Source organism: Leopardus geoffroyi, chromosome C2 (assembly GCF_018350155.1).
Source record: "Leopardus geoffroyi isolate Oge1 chromosome C2, O.geoffroyi_Oge1_pat1.0, whole genome shotgun sequence".
Classification (NCBI taxonomy): domain Eukaryota; kingdom Metazoa; phylum Chordata; class Mammalia; order Carnivora; family Felidae; genus Leopardus; species Leopardus geoffroyi.
The window spans coordinates 67,922,976-67,928,975 of NC_059333.1; positions in this window are offsets into that span (position 1 = coordinate 67,922,976).

Sequence of the window (6,000 nt, forward strand, 5' to 3'; positions counted from 1 at the left end):
GAAGTTCATTTTAATGTAGTCAAAAGCATCAATCTTTTCCCTTTTGATCAGTGTTTTTGTACCTTGTTTGAGAAGTCAGTCCCTACATGCAAAGTCATGAAGATATTCTTCTCCTGTGTTATCCCCTAAAATGTTTTTGTTTTTTTCCTTTCACATTGAAGTACAATCTACAATTTATTTTTGTGTATGGTATGAAGTGTCCCAAATAGTGTTTTTTTTTCAATTTGGATACCCAATATTTCCAGCACCATTTACTAAAAAAAAAAAAAAACACCCACCCTTTCTTCACTGCTTTGATATACTACCTCTGTCATAAGTCATTGTCCAGACATGCATGGATCTGTTTGGGGGCTCTGTGTTTTACCCATTTACCTGTTTTTCATCCTTACACCAATACTACCATGCTGTCTGGTTAGGGCTTACCAAGAAGTCTTAAAATAAAGTCTGGTAAGCAAGTCCTTCCACTTCCTGTCTTGACTGTCCTTAGCCCTTAGCATTTTCATATATATTTTAGAATTTGCTTACCAAATTCCACAAATGGATCTTTTTGAATTTTGACTGTTACTACATTAAATCTATGAATCAATTTGTAAAGAATGGGCATCTTCTTGGTGCAGCCACTCTGGAAAACAGTATGGAAGTTCCTCAAAAAATTAAAAATAGAACTACCCTATGACCCAGCAGTTGCACTAGTAGGTATTTATCCAAGGGATACAGGTGTGCTGTTTCGAAGGGGCACGTGCACCCCAAAGTTTACAGCAGCAGCTCTATCAACAATAGCCAAAGTATGAAAAGAGCCCAAATGTCCATCTGTGGATGAATGGATAAAAAAGATGTGATATATATATATATATATATATATATATATATATATATATATAGATGTGGTGTGTGTATATATATATACATACACACACACACACACACACACACACACACACACACACACACAATGGAGTATTACTCAGCAATCAAAAAGAATGAAATCTTGCCATTTGTAACTATGTGGATGGAACTAGAGGGTATTATGCTAAGTGAAATTTGAGAAAGACAAATATGTGACTTCACTCATATGAGGACTTTAAGATACAAAACATGAGCATAAGAGAAGGGAAGCAAAAATAGTATAAAAACAGGGAGGGGGACAAAACAGACAAATACGGAGAACAAACAGAGGGTTACTGGAGGGGTTGTGGGAGGGGGGAAGGGCTAAATAGGTAAGGGGCATTAAGGAATCTACTCCTGAAATCATTGTTGCTAACATATATGTTAACATATATGCTAACTAACTTGAAGGTAAATTTAAAAAAATAAATTAAAAAAAAAGAATGGGTATCTTCACCAAATCATGTTTTCCATCCTATGAATATTACTGGCTTCATAGAATGAATCTGGAAGTTTTCCTTCCCTTTCTATTTCTTGGAATAGCTTGAGAAGGATAGGTATTATCTCTGCTTTAAACGTCTGGTAGAACTCCCCTGGGAAGCCATCTGGTCCTGGACTCTTATTTGTTGGGAGATTTTTAATAACCGATTCAATTTCTTCGCTGGTTATGGGTCTGTTCAAGCTTTCTATTTCCTCCTGGTTGAGTTTTGGAAGAGTGTGGGTGTTCAGGAATTTGTCCATTTCTTCCAGGTTGTCCAATTTGTTGGCATATAATTTTTCATAGTATTCCCTGATAATTGTTTGTATCTCTGAGGGATTGGTTGTAATAATTCCATTTTCATTCATGATTTTATCTATTTGGGTCATCTCCCTTTTCTTTTTGAGAAGCCTGGCTAGAGGTTTGTCAATTTTGTTTATTTTTTCAAAAAACCAACTCTTGTTTTCGTTGATCTGCTCTACAGTTTTTTTAGACTCTATATTGTTTATTTCTGCTCTGATCTTTATTATTTCTCTTCTTCTGCTGGGTTTAGGCTGCCTTTGCTGTTCTGCTTCCATTTCCTTTAGGTGTGCTGTTAGGTTTTGTATTTGGGATTTTTCTTGTTTCTTGAGATAGGCCTGGATTGCAATGTATTTTCCTCTCAGGACTGCCTTCGCTGCGTCCCAAAGCGTTTGGATTGTTGTATTTTCATTTTCGTTTGTTTCCATATATTTTTTTATTTCTTCTCTAATTGCCTGGTTGACCCACTCATTCGTTAGTAGGGTGCTCTTTAACCTCCATGCTTTTGGAGGTTTTCCAGACTTTTTTCTGTGGTTGATTTCAAGCTTCATAGCATTGTGGTCTGAAAGTATGCATGGTATAATTTCAATTCTGGTAAACTTATGGAGGGCTGTTTTGTGACCCAGTATATGATCTATCTTGGAGAATGTTCCATGTGCACTCGAGAAGAAAGTATATTCTGTTGCTTTGGGATGCAGAGTTCTAAATATATCTGTCAAGTCCATCTGATCCAATGTCTCATTCAGGGCCCTTGTTTCTTTATTGACCGTGTGTCTAGATGATCTATCCATTTCTGTAAGTGGGGTGTTAAAGTCCCCTGCAATTACCACATTCTTATCAATAAGGTTGCTTATGTTTATGAGTAGTTGTTTTATATATTTGGGGGCTCCAGTATTCGGCGCATAGACATTTATAATTGTTAGCTCTTCCTGATGGATAGACCCTGTAACTATTATATAATGTCCTTCTTCATCTCTTGTTACAGCCTTTAATTTAAAGTCTAGTTTGTCTGATATAAGTATGGCTACTCCAGCTTTCTTTTGGCTTCCAGTAGCATGATAAATAGTTCTCCATCCCCTCACTCTCAATCTAAAGGTGTCCTCAGGTCTAAAATGAGTCTCTTGTAGACAGCAAATAGATGGGTCTTGTTTTTTTATCCATTCTGATACCCTATGTCTTTTGGTTGGCGCATTTAATCCATTTACATTCAGTGTTATTATAGAAAGATATGGGTTTAGAGTCATTGTGATGTCTGTATGTTTTATGCTTGTAGTGATGTCTCTGGTATTTTGTCTCACAGGGTCCCCCTTAGGATCTCTTGTAGGGCTGGTTTAGTGGTGACAAATTCCTTCAGTTTTTGTTTGTTTGGGAAGACCTTTATCTCTCCTTCTATTCTAAATGACAGACTTGCTGGATAAAGGATTCTCGGCTGCATACTTTTTCTGTCTAGCACACTGAAAAACTCGTGCCAATTCTTTCTGGCCTGCCAAGTTTCAAAAGAGAGATCAGTCACGAGTCTTATAGGTCTCCCTTTATATGTGAGGGCACGTTTACCCCTTGCTGCTTTCAGAATTTTCTCTTTATCCTTGTATTTTGCCAGTTTCACTATGATATGTCGTGCAGAAGATCGATTCAGGTTCCGTCTGAAGGGAGTTCTCTGTGCCTCTTGGATTTCAATGCCTTTTTCCTTCCCCAGTTCAGGGAAGTTCTCAGCTATTATTTCTTCAAGTACCCCTTCAGCACCTTTCCCTCTCTCTTCCTCCTCTGGGATACCAATTATGCGTATATTATTTCTTTTTAGTGTATCACTTAGTTCTCTAATTTTCCCCTCATACTCCTGGATTTTTTTATCTCTCTTTCTCTCAGCTTCCTCTTTTTCCATAACTTTATCTTCTAGTTCACCTATTCTCTCCTCTGCCTCTTCAATCCGAGCTGTGGTGGTCTCCATTTTGTTTTGCATTTCATTTAAAGCGTTTTTCAGCTCCTCATGACTGTTCCTTAGTCCCTTGATCTCTGTAGCAAGGGATTCTCTGCTGTCCTGTATACTGTTTTCAAGCCCGGCGATTAATTTTATGACTATTATTCTAAATTCACTTTCTGTTATATTATTTAAATCATTTTTGATCAGCTCATTAGCTGTTGTTATTTCCTGGAGATTCTTCTGAGGGGAATTCTTCCGCTTGGTCATTTTGGATAGTCCCTGGCGTGGTGAGGACCTGCAGGGCACTTCCCCTGTGCTGTGGTGTATAACTGGAGTTGGTGGGCGGGGCCGCACTCCGACCTGATGTCTGCCCCCGGCCCACCGCTGGGGCCACAGTCCGACTGGTGTGTGCCTTCTCTTCCCCTCTCCTACGGGCGGGATTCACTGTGGGGTGGCGTGGCCCGTTTGGGCTACTTGCACACTGCCAGGCTTGTGATGCTGGGGATCTGGCGTATTAGCTGGGGTGGGTAGGCAAGGTGCACAGGGGCAGGAGGGGCAGGCTTAGCTCGCTTCTCCTTAGGTGATCCACTTCAGGAGGGGCCCCTCTTCCGTGGGCCTCTCGTCTGCGCTTGGCTCCGGCGACTCCGTTCTGCTAATCCTCTGGTGGTTTTCTGGGTTATTTAGGCAGGTGTAGGTGGGATCTAATTGATCAGCAGGACGCGCGGTGAGCCCAGCGTCCTCCTACGCCGCCATCTTCCCAGGGTCTCCCCCATCCTATGAATATTATAACACTCTCCAATCATTTATGTCTTCTTTGCTGTCTTTCAATAAAATGCTAACATTTTCTCCATGGTGGCCATCCTTACTTGACCATCTTTTGATAGGCATGATCCTTGGCACTTGATATGATATTTGCAGTCTTATTTCATCTAATTAACTGTTGCTATTATCTAGAACTACAAATTATTTTTGTACATTAATTTTGTATGCAGTAAACTTCCTAAATGCTATTGTTAATTCTACTAATTTATCAGTAGATTCTTTAGGTTTTCTACTTACACAGTCGTGTCTTCTGAGACTAGTGATAGTTTTATTTCTTCCTTTCTGATATTTATATCATCTAGTACTTTCCTTGCCTTACTGTACTTCCTAGGATTTTCAGTACAAAACTGATTAGAAGTGATAGCAGGTAGGGACACCTGGGTGGCTCAGTCTGTTAAGCATCCAACTTCGGCTCAGGTCCATGGGTTTGAGCCTGGTGGGTTTGAGCCCCGTGTTGGGCTCTGTGCTGACAGCTCAGAGCCTGGAGCCTGCTTCTGATTCTGTATCTCCCTCTCTCTCTACCCCTCCGTTGCTCATGCTCTTTTCTCTCCATCTCTCAAAAATAAATAAATGTTAAAAAAATTTTTAATTAAAAAAAAGTGATAGCAGGTATTGTTTTATTCTTGATCTCAAAAGAGATCCTTTCCAATGTTTCACAATTAAGAATGTTTGCAGTGGTTTTTGTACATATTCATTATCAGATTAAATATTGTTTTATTCCTACTTTAAGAGATTTTTTATACTATTATAAATGGATTTTTAATGTTATCAAATGGTTTTCTGTATCTTTTGGGACAATAATACAATTTTTCTACATTATCCCATTAATGTGGCAAATTATATTAATTGTATTTCTAACGTAATTCAACTTTGTATTTCTGTGATAAATACAATTTGGTCTTGATCCTTTTTATATGTGACTAGATTTGGCTTGCCACATTTGGCTTCAGATTTTTGTACCCATTTTCATGTGTGAAATGTCTGGTAATTTCTTGTCCAATTTTCTTGTCCTAGTCCAGTGTTGGTATCAAAAGTATGTTAGTTTCTGATAATAAGTTGGAGAAATGTTACTCCTTTTCTATTTTCTAAAAGAGTTTGTCTCATTCTGGAATTATTTCAATATCAAATGTTTGACAGACCTTGCTGGTAAATCCATCTGTGCCAAGAGTTTTCTTACAAGGATATTCTGACCACTGATTCAATTTCTTTAGTAGTATAGCAGTTTACTTTTTCTCTTTGAATCAGTTTTGTTATATTTTTCTGGGAAATTACCCAATCTAACTTTTCAAATTTATTGACTTACAATTGTTTATGAAATCTTCTTGTATATTAATGTATGCAAGATCTGTAGCGATGGCTCCTTTGTCATTCCTAACATTAGTTATTTGTACCTTTATTTTCCTGTGCTCTCCCCCCATACCAACCTCTCTCCCACACATGCACTCAATCTCACCAGAGGTTTGTCAATTTTATTAGTCTTTCCAACAAACTACCTTTTGGTTTTATTGATCCTCTGTCTTATATACTATTTCCTACTTCATTAATTTCTGCTCTTATATTTATTGTTTCTTTCTTTCTACTTACTTTTGGTTTA